Source organism: Melanotaenia boesemani, chromosome 10 (genome assembly GCF_017639745.1).
Source record: "Melanotaenia boesemani isolate fMelBoe1 chromosome 10, fMelBoe1.pri, whole genome shotgun sequence".
Classification (NCBI taxonomy): domain Eukaryota; kingdom Metazoa; phylum Chordata; class Actinopteri; order Atheriniformes; family Melanotaeniidae; genus Melanotaenia; species Melanotaenia boesemani.
In genome coordinates, this window is record NC_055691.1 from 34,922,018 (window position 1) to 34,949,209 (window position 27,192).

The 27,192-nt window shown below is 38.5% G+C and overlaps 1 protein-coding gene across 2 annotated transcripts in view; it reads right to left on the reverse strand.

Annotated features, from left to right (window-relative positions):
- Window positions 1-25,748, reverse strand: part of tspan9a (tetraspanin 9a) — a 191,788-nt gene extending 166,040 nt beyond the window's left edge. Inside the window, exons 1-2 of one of the 2 annotated variants that reach the window (XM_041997561.1) lie at window positions 25,533-25,748; window positions 894-951 (exon numbers count right to left, since the gene is read on the reverse strand). The gene's annotated coding sequence lies outside the window, so the exon portion shown is untranslated. The remainder of the gene's footprint in view (window positions 1-893; window positions 952-25,532) is intronic. The other variant, XM_041997562.1, reaches the window with a different exon arrangement.
- Window positions 25,749-27,192: the final 1,444 nt, after the last annotated feature.

Genomic DNA, 27,192 nt, shown 5'->3' on the forward strand with positions numbered 1-27,192 from the left:
CACTGGTACACAGAGTGTTCTCACTCCACATGGAGTTGTTTATCCATTCAGAAACACAGTAGTAAAAACGGTGGTATAAATATACTGTAGTAGCTGCCATGTATGTGGACCCACAGCAAGTAGAAATAAACGGCTCGTTCTAAGAAAATAAAAACATAACAATTATTTTAGCAAAGGGATTGGATACTAATAGAAACACAGTTTTTAATATTTTGTTACACGTTGCACGTTGAGATTCATATTTAAATGAACAAAGCAAATGATTCTTAGCTCTGATAGTTTCTACTGACTAAGTAGAAAAAAACGTTTCTCCTGGAGTTTCTAAAAACCCTTGTGGTGTAAGTATATTCCTAAAAATTACTGGTAAAGGAAAGACTGTAAGTCCTGTTGTTTTATTCCAAACTCTCTGGCTTGTGTGTGACCATTTGTGTACAAGTGTATGGAGATGTTTCCTGTAATCACCCACCCTCATGGTTTGGAGGTAGGTGGGCAGGAAATAAGGTCATACCACAACAGCAGGTTGGCCTTCGACAATCTGTAAAGTAGTTCAAGGAGGATATTTCCTGGAAAGTCTATTGTCCCAAAATCAAACTGGGAACTTCCTCCAGCTACCTGCTATTAATAGTCACATATATTATGATTTGTTCAATTCAGTAACATTCATACATATGTGTTTGTTTCCTTACAATAATAATTTCCACAAGAGTCAATAAACACACTGATTGACTACTCTCAAGCGCCTGCACTGAACTAAACTAATTAAGAGATCATTTGAGAGGAATGTTTTTACAAAACAGTTAGGTAGTAATTGTAGTGTGATACGGTAAACACTTGGTCCATCTCAAGGCTGGAAATAAACACAATGCAGCCTGGAACATGAAGTCATTTCTCACCAGCTCTGATGTGGTTGGAAATCAGTGGCAGCGGCTTCTTCGGCTCAACTGTGACAGCCTGTCAAACAGAGGAAGAAAAACAAGGACTAAGAACAACTCCTCACTTCAACCAGCTTCTAACTGTAAAACTCAGTTTAACAATAACAGCTTTAAAAATAGCTATTAATAGATAGATGTTAAGAGAAATGTTAACATCATGCACTCATGTAAAATGTAGAGCAGGATAGCAGTAGATGCTCTACCAAACCTGCTGTGTTAACTGGAGATATTTGTTTAAAAAATAAATAAATAAAAAAATCTTCCCATTAAAAACATGTGCATCAAACCCGATGAGACACTGTGACGAAGTAAAACACAGAAGGGAAAAAAATGAAAAAGAAAAGCCACATCAAGACAAGTAATTAAATGCAGACTACTTTCTTTTAAAGCAGAGCCAGTACCACTGACCACAAATTTAGCATATGGAAAAATCTTTGCCATTGGAGATGACACTGGGATCTGCACAGAAAAAAAACATCCCACTCAGGCTATTTCTGCCTACCACAGACACAAGGTCCTGTCACAAGCTCCGACAGTCTCATAGAGTCACACACAACTATTCTGAGCATTGCTAATGGGAAATTGCTGTGTACCTCATACAAATAGGCCATAATAATTCATGAGTCAGTGTGGAAACAACTGGCTACAGATGAGACCAGAAACTGTCCTGTAAGCTTACAATAAAACCAAGAACATACCAACGACAAACTCTGCCTCAGAAGAGGCTCCAGCCTGCTCCCATACAACGTCAGCCAGCTCAAAACCAAAAGCCGGTGTCCTCCCGAGCATGTCAACAACCGGGCAAGTGCTCCAGCTGATATTTAACTGCCCCATTCTGCTATAGGATGGATAAGCAGCAGAACCAGGAAACAGGTCTGAAAAAACTCTGAGCACAACATGGAGATTTAACAGGAGCTGGATTAGGTGGATGACGGGGACCAGAGATCAGGGTCTGCATCAAGACTCCAGCCGGTTTCTTCAACTCTAGGAAATGTCATTTTCTTTATCTTACATATAACTAAATACATGCATTAAATAACTTAATCTAAACATTTGCCGGTATTTCCTTGACCTTAACACAAGCTTACAAATCTTACGGTGACTAACACGTCGCACCAATTAGATTTTATTTTTTTTTAAAAACAGTGTTTTGTTATTACATTCACAATTTTTAATCTGGTCACAATTATGTTTCCTTCAAAACACATCCATTGTTGCAATTTAGTTTTAGGTAAACATACGGAAACCTCATTTCCAGGAAGCAGGTTTGAATAAAAAAGGTCAACAAAATGTCAGGGGAGAAACAGGGAAAATGGAAACAAGGTGTAAATGTTAGCTGGTGATGTGGTATTGATTTCCTCGATTTTTCCCTTTGCTTTAGCCAACTAACAACAAGTATTCGTTTTCATGTTCAGCCGTGGCTTCAAAACTATAAAAGCTTGTGGCTACCATTAAGAAGGCCGGAGCCTGCCATTCCCTCTTTTATCATGTTCTGTCGCTTATGTGTGATTAAATAGTGTGTGTGGTGAATATTATGTGTGGTAAAATGTTTTCCTTTTCTCACAAGTACAAAGGTGCCATAATGGCTCATTTCTCTTGTTTATGCAGTCAGTACTTAACAGTTCTCTGCAAAAACCCATATAATCAAGAATCTTTGGGATTATTCATTATGGGCTGTGAGGCGAAACAGAGTTGATATCAAAATAATGGTTCATAATTAAAATACAAACTGTGCTGCTATTTTTCCAAATAAATGTCACTTCAAAAGGCGAATTACAGCATCTTGGACGTAGAATTAGAAATAAAAATGCCCAAAATTGTACAGCTCATTCAGATTAAAATAAAAAAGTCAATCCTAACCCAAGGCCACATCTTTAAATGTTTATTTGGTATTCGTATCTATGTCAGAAAGTCAGAAGTGTAGAAACATTGTGCTGAGCAGCGGTACATCAGTAGTAGAAGTTATTTTCCTGCACTTGGTACAACTCATACGTCAAACAGCCTTTCAGTGGCATCTTCACAAATGATTGCTAATTATCTCTAAAACTAACTATTAAATATGGACATGCTTGTAAAGTCAAACTGATCTGAAAACACTACCAGCATGGTAAAAGCTGGATCTCTTTGTTTTCATTGCACATAGAGGCAGGTCCGTGGAATATTCCCCTGAGGTTGGATAAAGTCAGTAGCGTGAGAATCTCTCTAAGCTGACTGTATTCTTAGCTCTGCTTCTTTGTATTTTCCCTTCCCTGGATCCCATGAACCCATCTCTCTTTCAAACCTTGACTATATTTTGAGTGTCATCTTTAATGTTATACTGGAATCGAGCTGCAAGAATTACAACAGTTGTGTATTATTTTTTAAAAAAAGGACACACAACCTATCAATACACTTTCCTTTAACATGTACAAGTACATGTACATAACAAGTACACTACATGTGCTTTCAAGCCCAAACTCAACATCATGTCTGAACCCAGACTGATTAGTTCAGCTGGTAAGTAAATGGTAACATCAACAGGAAGAAAGTATCCACAGAAAAACTGATATGTTCCCTTTAACCAAAACTTTAAATCATCCAACAAGTTGAACACAAGTTTTTGCCAAAATTGTATTTATGAATTATTTCTTAAAGCTAATATGTTTTTTCTGGATTAATTTACATCAGTATATGACTGTCAATGTTTTTAAAAAGAGGCTCAATACTTACTAATTTAGTTTAGCATATAGCTGAATTTTATTTGATTTATTTAGTTTGTTTCATTTATACGGAAGCGTGGAGCTGTCACCCAAATAAAAAAAAAATCGGACCTTATCACGTTATAACGTGAAACATATCACGTTATTACAATAAAGTATCACGTTATAACGTGATACGTTTCACGTTATTACAATAAAGTATCACGTTATAACGTGATACGTTTCACGTTATTACAATAAAGTATCACGTTATAACGTGATACGTTTCACGTTATTACAATAAAGTATCACGTTATAACGTGATACGTTTCACGTTATTACAATAAAGTATCACGTTATTACGTGATACGTTTCACGTTATTACAATAAAGTATCACGTTATAACGTGATACGTTTCACGTTATTACAATAAAGTATCACGTTATTACGTGATACGTTTCACGTTATTACAATAAAGTATCACGTTATAACGTGATACGTTTCACGTTATTACAATAAAGTATCACGTTATTACGTGATACGTTTCACGTTATTACAATAAAGTATCACGCTATAACGTGATACGTTTTACGTTTTTACAATAAACATATCACGTTATAACGTGATAAGGTCCGATTTTTTTTTTTTTTCGGTGACAGCTCCACGCTTCCGTACATTTAGCCTATTTTTATATATTTATTTATTATTTTAGATATTTGTCTTTTACTTATTTACGTACTTGCTTATTCTTTTATGTTTACCTTCATTGTTCTTGCTGTTTTTGGTTTATTTTGATCTAGTTTTAACATTTTAAAGGTAAGGTAATATCTGTTTTTGAAAAGCATTTTTTTACCATATTCCTTAAAATCTCCCTCACACCCTGATTGGAGCCAATTAATAAATGCTCTAACACCAAAATAAAAGAAAATTTGGTCACCTGTGAACGGACAGGACTGAAAAAACACCATCCATCCATTTCTAAAAGACTGGCTGGTGACATGTCAATCAAACTCAGCTGCCATTTGTCCCTCCCCCTCAACCCCTCTGCACGTGCTCCTCTTTGAGCACAAACCGTACTCTCGGAGACTTGGAGCGCTTGTTGAGACAACAAAGCGAGAGCCAGAGCTTGGCTAGTTTACTACATTAAATTACAGTAAACACTTAAATGTACGGGACATTTTGGCAGAAAAGTTGCTGATATCGAGTCGGAAAAGAAAAGCTGTTTTGGAGAAGACTGCTTCCAAGAAAAAAGTAGAAGAGTCGAGCTACTTGGTAGGTACAAAAACATTATGTCTTTATGATTTTTGGATAGTATTCATTGGTTATCGGATTTTATGTTGTAATTTTAACACATATCCAGCCAGTTAGAGGATAAAACGAACTGGACGAGCTGCAGTGTTACAAATACTAGAGTTCGTTTTTCAAAAAAAGATTTTTTGCAAGATATTCCCCTCGATCTCCAGTTGTGCGTAGTTGTCCGCATGATAAGTTGGCGCAGAAATGTGTTAGTGTGTGATGGGGTTCAGACTCAAATTGGCAAATGTGTGAGGCGACCAGACCGTGTCTGACTGCAGTCCAGGATTTCAAACCTGTGAATTTTTTTAGGTGAATCTGATAGTGTTGTGCGGTTTACCGACTCAACTAAAACTGTATAAGTGTGCTGTGTGGGTCTGAGTATGATGATGTGTGTGTGTGAAGAAGAGAGTATGATCAGGGGCCTCATTTATCAAACTATGCGTAGCAAAGCAAACTACAGGTGGCGTCTGCTGCGCACTTCTACTTTTAGATTTATCAAAGCGTGCGCCCGCACGCCCTACACCTGTTTCCATTTATAAATCAGAATCAACTCTAAAGCGGGCACACGTGGGGCAACACCTTCCCACGCCCACATGTTGGCTATGAATGGTCAGATGGACGCCTGTAATACATATTCATAACATCATTTCCATAATGGCTCGGGAGTGAAAAGGAGGAAAGAAGTGGAATTCTTCAGGGCATGAGACAGAGATCCTGATGAACCACATCGAGAAACTTAGAAATGTTTAACTGGTGGGCACGGTGTGGGCATTACTGGTGTCAGAAAGGCAGAATAGAGGCAGCAAGTGGCAGATGCTGTCATCGTAGTGTCAGAAGAGGAAATACACCAGAGGTATTGGAATATGGATATCTCAGTCAATAGGGCATCCGTCTCTCATGCGGGAAATTGGAGTTCGAATCCCACAGGGGTGAATCGCTTTGGAGAAAAGCGTCTGCTAAATGACAGTAATGATGCTGGTAAATTAGTAATTTGTTTTAATTTATAAAATATGTACAGATACATCTGACATTGGTAGCAGTTTATTTAGTATAAAATAGTATTTCTTTGTAGTGTGTTGCAGCTGGGTGGGCGGGGCCCCAGCTGGGTGGGCGGTGCAAAGGGACACAATCACCGCTATTAACCAGGTGGACACGAAGTTGCGGGAAATAAAGACCGTCTTGACTGAAATTGGGACAACAATTTAAAAAAGTATTGTGTAAGAATAAATAAATAAAAGGAAATCCACATCTTATGTGTTTCATTAGCGTAATATCACTTCTAGACCTCCAGCCTCCGGTCTGGTCCCGCTCTGCTGGAATGAAGGACCAAAGCTACTTTCCACACTAGACTGTAGGGCTGCTCGATTATGGGAAAAATGATAATCACGATTATTTTGATTGAAACTGAGATCTCGATCTTAAACTGTTTTTTATATATTCAAAATTTGCTTTTTATTATGTAAGCCATTTGCGCGTACGCTTTTGTATGAAAAGTGCTTTATGAATAAAGTTTGATTGCATGTACTCACATTTAAATCAGCCATTCCCTTCAAACTGTAAGTGTTTTTAAGTACTGACCATAACAATTCACAAGAAATAGCAAAAGACAAGTGAGAAATTCTGAGTGAGTGTGAAGTAAAGAATTTAAACAACTTTGGGAAATATGTTGGACGGGTCTCAATCCCCCCGTCTGTGCAATTTGCACATTAATGGATCTGTCTGCGGTACTCTCAGCCGCAGCAGAAGGCCATTTTTCAACAAAACGGACAGATGTGTGGTCCTCCAAAACCCTAAAATAGCATAGTCCCTGGAGATGATGCGACATGTTGGTCAAATGCTGATTGGCTGACAGTTGACTTGAACCAGGAAGGGCCCATTCAAGCAAACAAAAACCTATGAAAAAGACAAGAAAGTGCTAAAAAAATAATATCTAGCAAAGCATCACAGGTGAAAAGAAAAGAAAACTATGACACTGAGCAACTATCTCTACAAAACACTTCATTTCAGTCCATCACCAAGCTGATCTTTGTCCACTTTGTATTGTCGGTTTTCCACAGCAAAGCTAAAGAGCCAAAAACAGCATCGACACAATCAAGATCTCAGATTAGTGCACATATATCGGATACTGCTCCAAGTGGCCGCAAAACGGATACACCAGGGTACCACAGAGGTATGTCTGCACCTTAAGGCCACCGGAACTCTGGTTATATGGCTCATATCTTTATCCTCTACAGTGCCAGGATTTTTCTGTAGACTGCTTTCCTTCAGTCTCACGCCACATTTATTTTAGCATGGTTACCTACAAAAAAAAAACAAAAAACAGAGACTAAATCATGATATTTCCAGTGTCTACTAGATGTTAGCAACACAACTGGCATTTTTTATCAGAGTAGTTTTGATGGTGAGATTAGCTCATTAGATGATTAAGAAAACCTGCCCTTGGGAAGCGCTGGACTTTCAAATGAGACCATATTTCAAAGTTGGTCAAGACAAGGTTAACAGAGAACAGTATAAACTTTTAGAAGTGCCGAGCCAGAAAGTCTGAATCCCAAAGAATCTGTCACAGGAAATTAAAACCAGTGTGATGAAAGAAAATCTTCCTGTCTCAGATACTTGGAGCTTGTTGTCAAAGTGGAGTGGCTCAAAACCCTTGTGGAGACGAGGAAAGAACTTGTTAGGAGAAATATTGATTTCTGTAATTGCAAATAAAGGCTTTGAAGTTTATTTTATTCATTTATTTATTTGCCTTGTCCTGTCCAGCATCATAGCAGCAGAATGATGGTCTGGCTGCTGTGTTGTGCAGAACAAATTTGCTTTGCCAAAGGGAGCTTCATGGATAAAAGATGCCTCTTGATAATTTAAGCATTATTCTTTATTTTTCAATTAGTCTGTTGCTGATTTTACATGCTTATGCTAGACCTGACAAGAGGGTTGGAGGGGTAAGAAAGTAAACAAAAGAAGGTAAATGAAAGAGAAAAGGAGAATGAAGAGACAGGAGAAAAAAGACACAAGAATATAGCAGATACAATATAAGGTAACAACATCAGCTGTTCAATCTTAGCAGAAAAAAACAGACAACCAGCTGCTACACCTGTAAGAGAGCAAACAACAGCAAAACCCTGCAGCACCTTTAAGAAAACAAAACAGAGAAAAGCTGTAGAAAAAAATCAGTCACAACAACACAAACATCAGCAACACTAAGAAAAACGAACATAACTGTTGTTGTTGGTGATTAAACCCACAACACGACACAGCGGCTTTCTCAGCATGCAGGGTAGTAAATAACAGGAATGAATAGTGATCAGTGATTGTGCAAATAGATTAGAGACCAGCTGCCCCCCAAGAGCACCTATCACAGCCAGCCCGCCAGAGATGACCACGCATCCGCCCAGAGGGCGGCAGAGGAAGCCCCCAGCCAGAGCACCCTGCAGCCACGGAACACTGACCCCAGGAAGCTAAGGACGGCCGCTGTCAACCCCGCCAGGCACTGGGCCCCCAGAAGTGGACAGCGGTCCCCACCCAGACCCACCACGGAGCACAGCCCGGAACCCCACCCCAAGAAACCGCCAGAGCCCTACCACACCCAGACCCCCCAGCCAGCATCCAACTCCCCAGAGTGGCGAGGTCACAGCCCACCACCGCTACCACAAAGTGATGGAGCTAATGACAGGGGACCAGAGAGAAGGAAATTCATCCAGCTGATGTTGTGAGGATGCAGACATCATCTCATTACTGACGTGTTCCAAGGGGAAGTTTCTGAACTGATTAATGCTTAGACTGTTTTCTGTGCCCTGTGGGCAGATGTTAGATGGTGCAAGACCCATCTGAAACATTCTTTCTCCTGTATAATGTGTTCTGTAAAGACTTTTATATTACATAATTTGGAAATTTAGATGGGTCTTTGTGAAGGCATTTCAACACATCTGTGACCAGAGGTTTCAACTAGGGTTGATGGAAAAGTCAGATTAGCTACCAACCTTAAAAGTCACATTTTAAGGTTGTGGAGAGAGCGTCTCATCTATTTTGAACGTTAATCTGTATATTTTTGATAATAATTTGAAATGAAATGAAGAAACTCTGCTACCCTAAGTAGCAAGTCTGTTTGGTTCAGATTTTATTTTTTAATTATGATAAACTTGAGTTGTTGATATTCTAAAAATTTCTTGCTGCTGATCCCATATCGTGCAGCAAGTATGTTAAATTATATAAACGTTTCTTTTTAATTACTTCCTCCAAGTATGTCTTTCCTTGGTTGCTCCATTGAGTAAAGTTCAGCATTTTTTTTAATTTGCAGGATGTCAGGATTGTTCCAGATGGGTGTGCATTTCCATGGGAAGAGCAAAGACTTGTTATTTTAAGGAACTCCCACCGGTCAGAAAGGAGCTAATATTGATGCTTTTAAAACAGTTATGATGTTTGATATTTTGGCTAATAAATGGCAAGTTTGTAATTTCCAGATTCTCACAAAGTGCTTGTTCCAGATCTGACCATGGTTCATCTAATGGGTGAGATTTGTGCCATTTTGAGATTTGATGTTTATTCTGCTGCCTGTGCAAAGCGTTCCTGAGCAGAGCTAGACAGCTAGCTAACAACCTGAAGTATCTCAAAGAATCCACAGAACGTAATCTTTCTTGAGAACTTTACAAAGGAACCTTTTTTCAGTTGTAAAAGTGTAACAATACAGAAATAAAAATATGCAGTATCTATAGTAAATGTAAGCATGTGTAAAACACCATCTTTCTATAAGATATGTAATTTACAAGGAAAAACACTATATGACACAAGCCAGTTTGCCCATAAGGCAGATGCAGCTGAAGAGCTGGTAAAACAACTGCACACATACAAAGGAATTACAAAGCTCAGAATTACGATGATGATTATGATGATGGATATTTTTTTATTCCCAAAGCTGGGAAATTATGGGCTGTAGCAGCACACACTGACACAAACAATGACTCGAATTAATGAAGAAATTAACAAAGCAAAACAAACATACAAATCTATATATCAGATAATAAAGCATATACAAATCAACAGAGTAAGAGAGAACAGATATGTAAAATAAGAATATAGAAGTATTCATATTTAAATTAGGATGTGCAAAAGCAAATAAATATAAGAAAAACTATGTGCAAGCCACAATAGAATACAAAGTACTTAAAGTAAGAGAAAATTAGCAATTTATGACAAAACATATTCTTACAACTAACACAACTCTACACCTGCAGTTACAGCAATGTCCTCTAGGTGGCCACTCACATAACGTTCAATAGATCGAGTCTACAACAAAAATAAAACCACGTTAGTGAAGGCAGAACACTTATTAATGAAGGGACCTAAATGATTTTCCACATGGAGTTAATTGTAGTAAAACTGTACAAAAAGACTATAAAAATAAGTAATACTATGTCTCTTTCTCTCTCCCTTCTTATTGATATTCTTATTCATATACCAAAGTATTTGAAGCCTCCTGTGACCCCTGGCATGTATTCATGTTTGAGGTTAGCCAGTCTGAGCCAGGCAGCCTTCCAGCTTCAGGGACAGTCCTGGCTCCAAACAGGAAGCCTGGATAAAAGGAGATAAAACCTGCTTTAAACTGTCCCGGGACAGCATCCTGATTAGATATAAGCTCACATGTTGGGCTACTGTACAGATTCATGTTATAATGACATCAGCAATAAAAACATTATTCAAATTAGTTCAAATTTGAGCAGACACCTACATGTCCATCCTAAATAACAGCCTTTGTAGTGTGTGTGTGTGTGTGTGTGTGTTACAACAATGATGTGTAAAATAGACAAAACATTGATTTACTGTAGAGCGTCCTACAAGGAGCCAGGCATTCCGTGTTAATGACACATCAAGTGAAAGCGACTGGATGCACACAAGTAGGTTTGGGGTTACACCAACACAAAAGTGGTGGTGATCAATCACTTAAAGGGTTTGTCAGTTTTAAGAGCTCGCAGTGGGAGTAGTGGGTCGTACACATCTTACAACAATTACTGGGAACTTTCTTCCATAAATAATTGATCAAGATGATGCGAGTGAAGCATGATCTACAAGAATAAACACAGAACTGCTTTTAGATCTCAGAAAACAGGCCTTATGATGCTTTTACTGCTGAGGTTTCACACATAATAATTTGTCTAATGCAGCTACACAAAGGAGAGAAAATGAAAGACAATATAAGGTCACAGCAGGTCAGACAGTCATAGAGGAAATAAATAATTGATCTCTGGAGTCATCCGTCACCTTAAAGCTGGCAGCTCTGTTCTCTCTGTAGGTTTGGTTATAAGTAAGACTGACGTTACAGTGAGTTGGATGGTCCAGCTCAGCATTTCAAAATAAAAGCACTGCTTCACTGGTGTTATGTTTCTTTTAAGCCATTTAAAATCTAACCAAATTTAGCAAGTTAACACATAACTAAAGAAAGAAATATCAGATAAGAATTAAGATGAGATTGCATGCAAAGAAAAAATGTAAAAAACTACAGAAAAAAAACAAAACTACCGGCAATGGATAACAAGCCTGAATTAAATTCTGCTGCAATGAATTAAAACATTGCATAATATCATTGTAATGGACCATCTCTGGATTTAATGCTTTGGGCTACGGAGTAAGATAAATGTACGCCGAGGCTTACCAGAGTGTCAGAAGACTTTTTGTCAGAACATCACAGTAGAACGGTTCGTAAACTGGATAATCCAATAAGCTCAATTACAATATCATCATCTCAACATTAATGTTGATTATGCTATGAGGGAAGACATTTAAACATTACTATTTACTAAAGTCTATATATGATGCACAGTGTCACCCAATAAAACATTGGCTGCAGCAGGCGTTACTTTGCATTTAAAATTCAAACATTTATTCAAAGCCAAGAAGGTTTTAAACTGTAAATCATTTCAAGTTCAAAAGTGACCAGCTTTTAACAGAGAAGAATGTAATTTACTTACACTATACACTTATTACACTACACTATTACCTACACTCTGAAAGTACACACCCACTGGAAGTGCCTCTGTATTCTGGGTTGTACACTGTGGATAACAAACACAGGGCCCTTCACTGACAATAATCTTATCAACAATAAATATGCTAGCTAGCTCCAAATGTCAGCTTGCAGAGGAAAAAAATGATGAGCTGAGCATCATCAAGCATTCAATTTTATCTGACTGCCTACTGTTCCACAGAGTCTGCTTAGGCGGGCCCCTCACCAGGAGCTTGTAGAACCTTTTAATACTCTCAACAGGCATCATATTTCTGTTAAACACATCAAAATATTCACAACATTTGTGGAGGGATGGAGATGGTCTGAATTTAGATGAATTCCATATTAGACGCTGTATGGACAATGATGTGAACTTAACCTGATAAAACTGCATTAAATTTGGCGAAAACACTGAAGTTAGAAAGATCCATGAACAAACAACAACTGAAGGCAGCTGAGTGGAGTGTCAGCCTGGCAAAGCATCACAAAAGGGGAAAATCCTTCATTGGTCTGGTTTACGAGTTTCAGGCGGGTGTTGCCTGCAAAGATTTCTCCACAAAGTATTTTAAAAAATTCAAATTTACTTGTGTAAATTTTTAATGACCTCTAAGCCCCTAAAATCAGATATTGATAAAAGACTATTTCCCCACAGCAAAATAATTATATCCTAAACTCTGAATATACGAACAATGTGAACAAGAAAAGAAAAATGCTTTGATGCACCAACATAATATTCATCTGTGTTCTTTTTCCAAACCAAAGTAACTGCAGTGGTTAATGTGACAGATATTACATGAAACATGAAACATCTGCATTACTAATTCAACTACAGAGACGTAGAGGAATGTCACATTAGTATACAGAACATTTTGACTCAAGGTATGGTTCACATAGACCCAGACTATCCAGAAATGAACACACTAAGTATGTGAGCTGCCAAGTAGCGTTGCCAGCATAGGAAGTCATGAGTGGCAGTAAATGGAAACATGTACGCCCACGATGACATGAGCTGCTTGATTCAGTGGTGCATTTACATTAACCCTGGGTTGAAGGCAAGTCTTGAATGAAGTGCTCTTTAAAGGACTTTTAGAACACTGAAAACCCAGGAGAGGCAGAGCAGTTGTTGAAAACGACTCCCTAACAAGCCAGCGTGTCAGTAACAGACCTCAACCACAGCCTTTTCATTTACAAATATTGAAAACAGCAGCCTGACTTTACCGCAAACCTCAGTCAGCGGTGGAAACTCGGTTTGACAAGGAACATTCGTGCAAAACCTGGATGTTATTCTGCAAAGTGCTTAGTCTTTCATGGCACCATTTATGCCCATTGAGTGTTAAGAAATTATCACAGCCATTTACTTTATGTGCAGAATACCTTAAGGCTCTCCTTCCTACTAAGAATTTGTTGTGAGAAACATTTCTGCTGTATAACCACTGGAGTTGCTTGACTTGTCTTTGAACACCAAGACTTACCATTTGTTTGCATCAACTTATTTCTTGGGAAGGATCAGTGCATCCTTGGTGCATGATTACCATGGAAACTCGGGCTGTTTTGACACATAAACACTGCAGAATAACCAGAAAGTGGAGCTGCATTTTGTTCACACATGGATAACATTAGACCATTTGAGTGAGATTAGGTCTGTCACAGTTGCGTAACGCTGTGACATCAGATATTAGAGATAATCATTAACACATCTCCACAAATGTCAGGTAGCATGAAAATGAACAGAAAAAGTAAATCATAATGACCCTTATTTGTATACAGATGGACCTATGACTCAAATTTCATGAGGGTCTGTGCTTATATTATTAATAATTTCACATACACATTCACAATGTTTATAAATGAGTGGAAAGGCAAACAGAAAAGAGTTTGGAGCAACAACTGTGACCAGCATGCACATTCACTCAGTGTAAATTTCCCCAGAGGACTGCCAGTTCCATTCACACATGGACACACTCAGACATTTTGCAGACTTTAACAAGCTACTGTTGGGCTGTCTGGATAAAACACAAAATACAGTAAGTTTAGTCATTCTGAAAGTTCAGGGCTGCCACGGATGTGTGACAATGACCACACAGACATGTGGAAATGGCCTGTCTGGGCCCTCCAGACAACTGGAATATTTTGGAGGATCATCTTTTGCTGCGGTTACAACACACATTTACTGTGGCACCATTCCAATGAGCTCATGCAATACGACAACAGTTATGTTCACTTTTCACCAAGATCTTTATTCAGGATGGGAGAGTCATAAATCTTCTCCAGCACATCCCAAAACCTCTCCTTGAGGTCCTGTTGTCTGTGGTGGCCAGTCCATGTGTGAGAATCCTCTCTCCTGCTTCCTGGACCACTCTATCACAATCTGAGTCTGATCAATATTGACATTGTCATCTTGGAATAAGATTAAACATTTAGGGAAAAAAATGCTGTTATTCAGTCAGTGTTCAGATGGTCAGCTGACCTCATTTTTGGTCACATGATATTGCTGAATCTTGACGAGGCTAACTGAGGCAACCCCAGGTCACAACACTGCCTCCTTTGCTTTACGGGTTCTACTTAGACCAGAACTCTGACAATGAAGTAAATCTGGGCTCAAGATGTGTACAATGTCACCCTCCTTGAAAAATAACAGAGTAACAAGAGGAAGTTTTATTTACAGTATGAAATATTAATCTGCTGTGCTGCATCAAAGTGATAACAAGAGCCAGACGCAGTCATGTCTCTTCCCACATGGTCTGTATCAGTGCGAGCTCTGACCAGCAGCACCCCCAAAGCTGAGAGTATAAGTTCTGCACTGTGGTGTGTCAAAGACCCAGGCCCACTTCTAGCCAAAAAGAAACAATACAGATGGAAATGCTTTAGTGAAAACCTCTAGTCTAGAACTTTCACACAGTTCAAGCTTAAACCAGAACTGCTCCACACTACTTGCTGGGGCTATCACTCTCTCCTTTCTCTCAAAAAAAAGGATTATATGCTTTGAAAGGGATCTCCCCTGAACTTCATCAAGTGTTGTCACCACCACAATAAATAAATTTACAAGTGTCCCGTTTGTAGCTCCAATGGTCAACCTGAAATCTGATCACCATGAGAGCTGATAGGGAGCCAGTCCATTCAGTATAAATACTCAGTGTCCATCTGATTTGCATGTTAAGTAGCATCTCTCAAAATATTTGAATGCATGTGTCAAGCAGGCTCAGAGAAGGGGCAGAAAGGTCTCCTGTTACCGCCCTCCGGTGGCGTTTGAAGAGAAGACACAGCAAGTGGGGAGCAAATATGTCAAGCTGACTGTGGTCCCTTAACAGTTGCAAAGAGTGGAAGATGTAAAGCTTTCTGTCTGCATCCAACACCTGCCAGCTTTACAAATGAACTTTTACCACAGATCTGAGTCCTTGACTCATGCTGTTTGCTGCATGTCACACCCCAAAAAGGCTGCAAGCACCTGAAAATCCTTTTAAAAATGTATTGAATGTTTATTGAAACAAGTCTAAATTAGGCAAGGTAAGTTTATTTATATAGCACAATTCAACGACAGGGTGATTCAAAGTGTTTTAGCTCACCTCCTTCTCCAAAAGAAGACAAAGAGAAAAATAAATCATAAAATGTTTATATTTACAATTGTATACAGCCTTAATACAACCTGTTGACTCATTTTGGAGTTTTAAATTGATGTTTTTCCATCTTCTAGGCATGAAACGTTTTAGTTTACAGGGTTGAATTGATGGTGTGAAGACTGAACACCAGCAGCGATGTTTCCAAATAAATGTGAATAATTAACAAACTCTAATCCATTCCCTTGTCTGACCTTGTGCCTGGCTCATCTGCTCCATGAAGTCTGCAAAAGCTTCTGTCACAAATAGACAAGTAGCTTATTTTTAGCAGAGTGGAGCACAGGATACTTGTGGCACACTTGAAATGCCTGGAGGAATCACAAGCATTGTCTACCTAAAGTAACTATCAACACGGGAACCACTTCACAGCTGGAACACCTGAAAAATCTGCCCACCGGTTCTTCTAACTGGGCAATAATAGAGAACATCTCCTTTAAACTAACATTAGAATTTTTCTACTCGGCATCCAATAACAGAGAAATCCTCACAATCAGCTGGAATTGGGACAACTGTGTGCAAAGTTGCTCATGTTTGACAACATGCACTACATTCAGCTCCTTTCAGTGGGAGAATTTATCATTTCCCATGCTAAACATACTGGATAACGTTAAAATAGTCTAATTGTCCTTGGCAAAAAAAGAAAACAGCTGCAGCTTTTTGCCAGTTGACAATTTTGAGTTAACCAGTCATTTCTATTCTCCCCAGCACAAAACACTGACACATTGTCTGGCTTGAGCATTTAAGGTTTAATTTGATGTGCTGCATCTGGCTTTGTTTGTACTTCCCCTGTATCCTTGGCTGAAGAATCTCATTTTATAACAACAATATGGGAAAAAAAACACCAGTTATTCAAGTCCTCTGGCTCATTGCGCTCTATAGAAAACTATAATTTCCTACCAAAATAGCCTTCACTTTCCAAACTTTAAATGAATTCCAATTCCTTACAAATGAAATAAACTAAGGCATTCTTCAAACTTGAAGACTCCATGAATTTAGTCTGTCACCAACTGAAATGTATGCATGTGTGTACACAAACAAAAGTAGTTCATTATAAGAAGCATTACAAAAACAGGGAATATACATTTTTAATTTATGAAATTGAGATATAAAAAGGCATAAATTACTTTCCACATGTGGTCATCAGAATCACAGATGCATAAATCTTCCCATCTGCTCATATTCATGAGGGTGCATGTGGACCCCTGGATGCAGTGCAGAACTTGTGACCATGAAAGCTGTCCACAATTTCAGCACAGCAGCTGTGCATGTGCTGGCAGAGGAAAGCTGGGTGCTTTAATTGCACATCTTTTGCACAGCGAAGCCCAAAATTATTCACATTTATTCTCAGTTTTGATTGACTTGTAAATTTTAATAAAGAGCTCAAAATTAATTATATAAAATCAACATAGAATTTGTTATAATTTCTCTCATTCCCAGTTAAATAAACTGATACATAAGATATGCTTGTAACTTTCTGTTAAACCAATATTAATGTTTGCATGCATATATTTCTTAAACCTGTTGCAAGTTTGAATCTGTTTATTCACAAGAATTTTTATTTTATATATTCACTGTGTACATGGAGACAAAAATAACTGCATATAGGAGGACTGTGTAAAGGCAATTTGTGTTGTGGAACTCTAAAAAATGAGGCGTTAATATCAATAGTGGCAAATAAATCTGTATTTGGAGCTTGAAGGTTATAAAAACGTCTAAATATGGACCCTGAGCCTAGAAAATGGACAGATGCCGGATAGTTGAATGGATGGGTGGATAAATTGTGATTTTAACTTGTATTCTAGTGTTCTTCATTCATGTTGACATTTTGGATTTACATAGCAACTTTGTTGTTTTTGAGTTTCTTTTGTTTTATTTTTTTTTACTTTTGCATTCATTGTGCATACTGACCTCTCTCATCGAATCATTATGACAAAGCTCAGATTTCTGGGAACATAAAAATTTTTGCAGTTTTTATGTGAAAGAAAAATTTGGAACACTTTGATTTTGTGCTGGTGCCACTGGAAGACATGTCAGAGGATCAGAAAAGCTGGCTCATATCGTTTTATATAAAGTGCAAATATGTTATTACACTATCATCAAGACTCATTGTCTAGGAACTCTTATCATCTGTACCAAATGTGCAAACCCATCTGGTAGATATTTCATGGGATAAGTAAAAACACTTATTGAGTTTATGGTGAAACAAAAGAAAAAGTCAGCACACAGCCAAAGTAAATAGGATTTATCCTTTCGGCACATATAGAATATTTTATTACACGCTACACGTCTGTCAATTGGTAAAATCATGCAAATACTCATGACATTCATGAACAAGGAAAGAGAAAATTGATCAGGGATTTCCACGCAGCCATGGAAGAGCTAATAGCATATAAAATGGTGAAAAGGAAAACCTTTCCCATGCAGATACTGTTCAAAAGTTCAAAGATACAAAAATAAAAAAGAGAAATGTGTTGAAAATCAGTTCTGAAACGCCTAAATGACTGGATGTTTGTCAGAGGCAGTCAATTGGCAAAAAGGTGCAGAAGCATTTATGATTTCCACAAAAGTTGAGCTTGCCACAACACAGCATAAATAAATTACTGAAATGAGTGAAAATAAAAAGAAAATGACAGATCTTTAATCCAAAGAATGTGGCCAGTGCCAGTGTACTCGTCAGTAATGTCTGGGTCTTGATGCTTTAACAACTGGGCTAGAACTCAATACACATTATGTCCATCTGGAATTTTTGAATCTGTCATTAAAAATGTGCTTTTGGCAACACAGACAAACATTTTTTTCTCAGCTCTCAGTGTGCTGTAATGTGTGGTGCCATTACAGAGAAGCTACGATTAATGTTGTAAACTCAACTTTAGACACAATATTCATTCAGTTCTTATGTGTTGTGGATTTTACATCAAAAGCAGGAAAATTCTGCTTCACTAGACTTGATTTATGGATCATAACTGCAAAGTTGCATGACTTGAAAACATGGCCTTTTCTTTTTGTCTTTTTCTTAGGTAAGATATTTTTCAGGGCTTTGATTGAAAGCAATACTGCGAACAGCTTTTATTAATTTAACTATGTTCTAGTGTCAATTCCACTTAGAGCCTACACACTCCACCACAACAAACTGATGAATGGACGATGAACCAAGCCAATGTCATCACATGATGAACATAAGAGCATCCATCCATCCATCCATCCATCCATCCATCCATCCATCCATCCATCCATCCATCCATCTTTTATGCTGCTTATTCCAATCCACTGTGTTAGGAAAGCTGGAGCTTATCCCAGCAGGGTACACCCTGGAGTAGTGTTAATAACTAAGAAACTCATTACATACTGCTGGTCCATGTGCCTAAATTGCAAATTATGAATAATAAAAGGAAAAGCCAAAGTACACGACATCATACCAGTAAGTGTCTAACGTAGAGTGGATCATATCTAAAGAGCCAGTGTGGGATCTCACTACAAGGAGCTTTGGGCTCTGAAGAGACTCACAAAGATGCTTTTGATTAAAGCATGTGCAGGAGGATCAATGCGAGCTGGCTCTGCTTTGCCACTGAGGCTCCCTTCTGCACAATGAATCATGACAGGTTCAAAGCTCATCACAAATAACTCCTTCAGGATCTATTTGATTGTCTACTTTTTTAAAGTTTTTTTATTTTCTTTTTTAACCAAGAAGCATTTTGGACAGTAGACGCTCCATCAGAAGTTAAGCCAATGAAATTGGCAGAGCAGTAAATGTGTCACTGATTTATTTAGTTGTTTTCTTTAGAGGACATCCAGGTTGTTAGACTTCTAAATGTTTCCCATTATCATATAATACACTGAATACACAAGGCTTATCGGTGGGTGAAATCTCTGTCACTTACAAGCAACTAATTCTGTTACTGAGGTCATTAATGTTGAATGAGTGACAGTAAAGTCCAAAGTGCAGGAGACTGTTATTTTTCAGTTTTTCTTTGACAACAGACCAAACAAATGGTGGACTGAAAAGTGAGGGCAGACGCAGGTGTGGCAGAAATTCTGACCTCAGGGATTACTGGTTAGAGGAAAACCTGCTGACTGTGTGTGGCCGGTCTTTCATCTGCAGCCTTTAATTTGATGGGCATGATTAAAGTTATTTTTTTCCTCTAAACTGTGTAGCACTGCAGAGATGGAGGAGTATTTGTTCACCAACTGTTCTCCCTATCTTACACTGTTGAATGTCAAATGCATAGATTGATAATCATCAGGAAATAAAATGGACACAACAAAGATCCTGAGAGTCCACAACTGGAAGATTCCCTTCACTAAATTCCTTAAATATTGATAACCACAAACACTGGTGAGATTTTATTATAATTATTTTTTTCCCAGCCAACATGACCCACGCTGAGACCTGAAACACTTATTCCCGTTGTCACCTGTTACCCGACTCCTTCAAAGTTTTCTGTCAGGAAGGTTGTGTGGAAGAAAACTTGCTGCCAGTTATGCAAGAGTCTATTTTAGCCCAAACCACAATCTTTTCCTAAACCTAACCATGTAGTTTGCAGCTGAAAGAGCTGAATCTACCATCATGAGTCATTTTCAGTAGTATTACGGCTTAAAGTGGGTCCAATATTGTCTGTAGGTTTTATTAACATCGACACATTATCTGAGATCTGAACTTTGATTTAAAGCAACTGCTGAGTGAAACAGTTTCATGAGGAAATTCAAAAAGTTTTGAAAACGTTTTCTGTCCAGAGTGTTTTGCTTTTCGCTGCTGTCGGGCGCAAACCTCCCATCTCCAAAACTATCCTTTTTCAAAAAATGAAAAAAACTGTATGGTTTTGTAATAACTGCACATAATGTCATCAAATTTTGTATTGTGTTTTAATCATATATCTTTGGTTAAATATTTGTAAAACAACAGACAGACATAAAAGGTGACCAATAGTACTGATTCATACAGGAAAACAAAAATCACAAATTTTGGACATTGGAGGTTTTTTGCCCGACAGCAGCATTTTTTTGTTGTTGTCATTTTAAGCATTTAGGGAATTTGTGGGAAATTAGTCTGCGATGAAGTTTGAAAATGCAACGTGACTTCAAGCTGAGTGCAGCTGTCACATGATGTTTAAATTATTTTGTCATTATCAGACGTGTCATATTCCCACCGTGACGGATTACCTGTTACAGCTACAGAGTTCATGAATCATTCAGCAGAGCGGATGTTAAGGTTGTTGAGATTTACATCCTGTTTATTAAGCCTGTATAGAAGTTACACATATGAAACTGAAGAGTCAAAACAGACTAATTACTTTTAGTGTGCTTTGATCTATCCATGTTGGGCCAGCGTCGTCATGGTTCAGCTTTCACAGAAACGAGGTATACTCACTTGTGGTGGGTGAGTTGGGAGGCTGGTGCTGGAGGAGAGTATGGGGCCAAGTACTCCATCTTTCTTGCAGAGGGGAGCATGACAGAGATGAGGCCTGCAGCAGAGGTCGGAGGACAACTACACCACCGGTGAGGCTGCTGCTTTTTTCTCTAGTTCTAAGAGAAACAAATCTGCCAGGAAGGTATGCTCCCACTGATTTACGAATAAAATAAATCAAAAACATCTCCAGTCCGCTGTATTTCTCTTTTTGACATCATAACTAGAACTGTAAGCCAGTTAAATCAGCATTTGACCCATCTCTAGATGTACTGGAGAGCAGTGGGCTGCCCACAGTGGTTCACCTCTGTTGACACACCGGGGACTCAAACCCACGTTCGCCAGACCCAAGCCCACCACTGTAACCACTAGGCTACCACTCCCCCTTCACTCTAAGAGGGTCACCATGACAACAAGCTATACTGTGACTAATGGACAACATCTAAGTCATTCCCCAGATGTTAAAGTTGAGGGTCGTTCTAAAGATTTTTGACAGACATCAAGTAACTTAACAGTAATATGTGGCTCAAAAGAAACGCCAGGAACTTGGAAATGTTATACAAACCAAACATTGCCTGTGGAACGATTTCAGACTTGGGTACATCAAGTACAGTTCCAACATCTCTCACAGATCTACTGTACCTGTTGAATCCAGGTAAGCTGCTTTCTGCCTCATCTGACACATTAAGTTATACAAACATGAACATGAGCTATAATACCTATATATTAACTATAATAAAATCTTGAGCATTGTATATAAAAGAAAATAAATAATTGACCCAACTCTGAAAAAATGCAATGTTAAAGTTTGTGATGTATCTCTGCATTTTATAGCATTTGATAAAATAATCTACTTTCTATTAAACTATTCTATTCAATCTAGGATCAGCAGGTTTCATGTTAAAGGCCACAGAACACACGGCAAACCGTACCACACAGTGTGAACAAGTATTCCCAGGTTTTGTGCATTTGGTGTGTTTTTATTTAACCCCAGTGCAGAATAAATCACAGCAGCTCATTATGGAAAAACCTCCAAACATAATGACGTAATCTATTCTAATTAGTTTTAAATACGCCTACTGTTACAAACCACTGCACCACTAACTGTAACTGTCACATTTTATACAATGATTAAAATATTGAAAGCTTAGACATCACATGTAATCAGAGTCCATGCACACATTTCTGTTTTTAGGCACTAGAGCCATCTCTCACCCATAAAAGCCAAACTGGCCTGGAGAGGAAAAAACACCCACTCCTGGTCCAGTTAAAATAGAATAAAATAGAATAAAATTATTTCCAAAAAGGCTTTCGAGTAACCAGTAACAATTCTTCCCCATCAAAACCAGTCTACATGCATATGGCTACAGTTATGTGAACCATTCCCTTTATGAGGAAACTCCACGCCACAGCTCTCAGCTCTGCTAGCACACAATAAATCACAATACCATGTCAAAAATGGACATGGTGCACACCAGCTGGAATTTCTGTAATTCAATGTGACAAAAATGTCATTAACTACAACCATGTGCATGCTCAACTCCTCCTCCATATTTAAAAAGATAATTTACTGAAATAACAGTGAAAGAATAAAACAAAACAGTAATACACAAAGAGCATAAACACTTCATCTGCTGCAAAGCAGTTGGATATTTTTCTGTCTAAATAATTATATAATCACGGTCTTATTGTGTTTTAATATTTATTTACACTCATGGAGAAATTGATTAAATGTCATTTAAAAAAATAATCATATTTTGGCAATGAATGCAATAATAAACTATGTTTAAAGGCTATTGAGAGGACATCCTCTTAACAAAAGCTCTCTATCTAACCATCGTTGATTGCCCGGGTCATTGAGATAAAATTAAAATAATTCCCACACACCCACAAATCAACAGAGTCTGTAACTACACAGGCTATCAAGAGAGGAAGTTTTCCTTACTAAAGTCAATGAGTGTGCTTTCTCAAATCCAACTCACTGCGACAAAACTGTAAAAGCCAAACACGCAGCAAGCCCACATGTCTACATGTGCAGCAGATTCTAACATGTTATAGATTATATAGTGGTGAAACTCACACTCACATGTACATTATGATGTCTTCAAAGTCCATAGGTGGGCCTACTGCCTAAAATGAGATGCTCTTTTATTGTTTTACTGGCTGCATTATTTACAGATCAGCTCTTCCATTGTAACATGTCCTCAATGCAAAGTGCTTAAAACAATTGGTCTTCCAGGGGAAAAAAAGGGAACATAATCCTGCTGGTCTCACAAATTCAGGCATGAATTTAGTTTTTTTGGAAAGTGAAATCTGCTGCACCTTCAACCATAGCAGACCAGTGAGCCTAGTTCAGAAATAGACTTGACTGTAAACAACTGCCCATCATTCACATAGCAAGGTCAAAATATAGGCACAGAACGCCCCGCTTGCCGCGTCTATACAACACAAGAGAGAGATTGATATCTGATCTGCAACTCAGTGTGCAGCTTCATTAGGCCACATAGAAAAATGAGTGGTCATATCCACAAGCCTGAAATAAGGGTTGTGGCTGAAGCATCGCTGACACAACATGCAGTCAGAGTGAGTCACGGCACATGCTGTTCAGCAGCACGGAACCAGTGATGTCTCACCCAGACAAAGACTTGCGCTTCCTGTCGCTGATTGGACTGGAGGTATGTGATTAAAGTGGCATAAAAAGAGGAGTGAGAGAACTAAACGTTGATATAGCAGCACAGCTCATCCATTGTGAAGCCCGACAGAGAGAGATCTACCCAGCACCAACAGTCCTGCCCCCACATCCAAGAGAATAGGAACTTTCATGAAGGGACAGAACAGAGAGCTGAGCTGTGTGTGTGGGACAGAGAAAGCTGAGGAAGTCAACTCAGCTGGAGGTTTACATTACTGCTTTTGTTTACCGCCACAGAGAATCAGCCAGTGTTTGCTAGAGGAAAACCTCTTCACAAAAAGGTTATAATAGTTTCTGACTGACATAGTTACAGAGAAAGTTGTCTGTTGATGGGAACCCTTGATGTCTGTGTGTTAGTTTCATCACGTAAACCGAAGCCTCGATGAGAAACTGATCACAATGAAAACCAGCTGAGCACTTAAACCTCTCAGTTTGTGCAAGACAAGAACATATGACTGTAAAATGGATGGAATATTTACATATCAAATCTACATGAGGCCCCTACTTGTTTTGAAGTAGATGTTGGTACATGTGTTTATTTAAAGGGCAGCCAGAAAAAATACTGTTAAAATAATTCAATAGAAAAGTGAAAATGTTCATATTTCTTTTCAACAGTGGGTCATAGGAGGGCGCTGATCTTATACCATGAGGGAAGGAGGAATGTGGGGTCAGATGGAGACCTCCCTGCCCTCCCCTATACCAGAATAGCCATGATCCACAACATACGCACCATGCTGAAGCATGTGAGGTAAAAAGGAACTGACTTGTGTCTATGTTTGTAATGGTATATTTTGCTCAGAGTCCACTGAAAATTCTAAACTTATATTGTAGAAGAAACATTAAATAACAGACAATGTTTTTGTTGTTTTGTTTTTATTATTATTATTTCAAAGCAAAAACTCAAAATTTCTGAGTTTTAGTGTAAAGTTTTACATTAAATGTTAAAACTTACATTTAATATAAGTTCAAATTTACATTTAAGGTAAGTTTTAGCAACTTTTGCAACAACCTGACTTTAGGGGTTTGCAACAACAATTCCCAAGCATGCAGAGGAAACTTTAACACTATCAACGCACAGCTCCACTGAGACCTCCTAACAGGACTAAACATCATTTACATCTCATTCAGTCACCACAGTGCTTCTATACTGGCACATCTTCAGTGATAAAACTTTAATTTACATTTTCAGCATCCTCAGGTAGAAAAAAATCACATGTTTGTGCTCAAACACACAACCTTCAAATCTGCGTGGAAACCCGGTGATGAAGGTTATTAAAGAGGCGTGCTGCCCACATGCACGAGCGGCATCTCGTTCAGCTGTTGCCATTGAAATGACTCACAATTCGGGGTTCTGATTCCTGTCATTCTTCCTGTCTTCCATGTGCCAACATGTCATGTGTTCGGTCTTCATGGAAGATGATTCACTTATCAAACGGGATATAAGTCATTTCTACTTAAGCTCATCTTTAAAAGTACTTTTCTAAATGCAAGAGGAAAATTAAAAACAGGATTAAATGTGTAAGTGATCAAAGCTTAAATTTAGTGCCATTTAGTGTTTCTCAGTATATGACACCTCACCCTGCCAGAAGAGTCATGGGGACACTCTAGTCTCATCAGGAGTTCATCAAAATATCTGAACTATTAAAAGTCTCTAAAGTTCAGAAGACAACTTGCACACAATATTTCCAGTGGCTTTAATATCAAACCACAGCTTGGCTGCAACACTCTGATAAGTCATCACAGGTCCATCATAACTTGTAGGAAATAATGTTCGTATTAAAAGTGAGGTTCGCATTTGGCGACACATTACCTGAGACGCGCGGGGACTCGGGCTGGACGTGGATCTGCGGTGTCACCACGCAGCGCAAATGTGGCCTAAAACAAATCCAACCCCCCGTAAACAAACGCAAAAACTAACGGTGCCTTACCTGCTACGTGCTTCTCCTGCTTTTCACAACCTGTCCGACGTGCGGGGAGAGGACTGCTAACGCGACAGGAGACAAATCTGTCACGCAACTTCAGCTCAAACTCAATCTGGACGTTTGCGATTCCTCTTCAGTCCTGCTGGAAGGATTTTCCAGGGTCCAGCCCCTTCCAACATGTATTCCTGGCAACTTTCGGTTCCCGTTTTACCAAATAATGAATTAGAGTTTTCTGGTTGGACAAGGAGGAAATGAAGTTTAAGGAAGGAGCTCTTACTGACTCCTACAGGCGTGTCAGAGACCCGTCCTGGACCTTTATGGGGGGAGCCCGTAAAACTCAGTCATGCTTGGACTTGACTCAGGGGTCCAACTATTCAAAATAAATTTGGAACGAGTTTTGACTCCAGAACATAAGATAAGGTAAATATTTTCCCAGCTAATAAAAATAAACGGTCATTTTATCTTGTTAAATGTAATTTAAGTAAATAAACGGGGCTGCAGCTTACAGAAAAAATCTGTTCATGAAAAGATTTAAGGGTTCCAGTGCCCAGATAAATGTGCACTGTTTAGTAAGCTACCATGCTTTTTGTTCTGCTGCCATGTGTTAAATCACAAATTAGAGTGTGCAGCAAGTAAATAGAGGGGGATTAAAGCGCCAACATGTCAGCCACAATGTGCTGCAGCTGAACTGGGAGTCAATGCAATGTTCATGCAAGTCTGTTTTACAATTGTACAGGAAATAGTAAACACAGGATTACAAAATCATGTTTTTTACATTATAAGGTAACTCCTCAGTGGCTTTACAGCAAACACGATTCCCAATTAAGTTGTCTAAGAAATGATACAAACCTGGCAACATATCATCAAATGTCTATCCCAAAAAATAAATACGAGAAGAAAATGCATCCTTTGCCTTGTTCAAAGCATCTTATTTAAGAAATTACCATAACTCACTGTGGTTATCATGTCAGTTTTTTATGTTGAATACAAGAAAAAAACCTGATGTTCGGCATGGGTGGTAAAACATGAACTCATCACCCTTCATAACTGTCTCCACAGTCGCATGTTGTCCATTACACAGCTATTAAAAGAGCATTACGGAGACAAATTTAAAAGACATAATCATTAAACCGTACATTCTGGTCCCCTGATGGATGCCATCACTTGAACTGAAAACAGACTTTATGTGTTTTAATGGCAGTTTACTCTTTCTGTGTGATAGCCTTTCTTAATCAGTGTTGTTAGGTCCACTTGTAAAACTTAAATGTTAGGGCTGCAGTTCCACATTTTAATTTGCTCTAGAGCTAGATGAGAGGCTGATGTCATGCCACCCTTAATTAGAAAGTTACAAGTAGCCCTGATTTGCTTTGCTAAGCAGCATAGTTGGAAACTGGGAACTGGCTTGTAAAATTTAGAAAAGGTTCGACTAAATTTACTTACAAATACTTCTGAAGCTCAGAGATTAACAGTTATGATGATATACAAAAATAAATTGAATTGAAAATTAAATTGTACAATCTTGAGCCACTCTTCTCAGCATGTCAGTGCAGTCATGTTGAAAAGTAAAGCTAAATGCTGCATACTGTAAGTTACAGTGGGTTCAAAGAGTCTAAAGAAAAACAGGGTTTGCTTTGCCCTTAATGCTTGCATCTTTCCTTTCTTATGT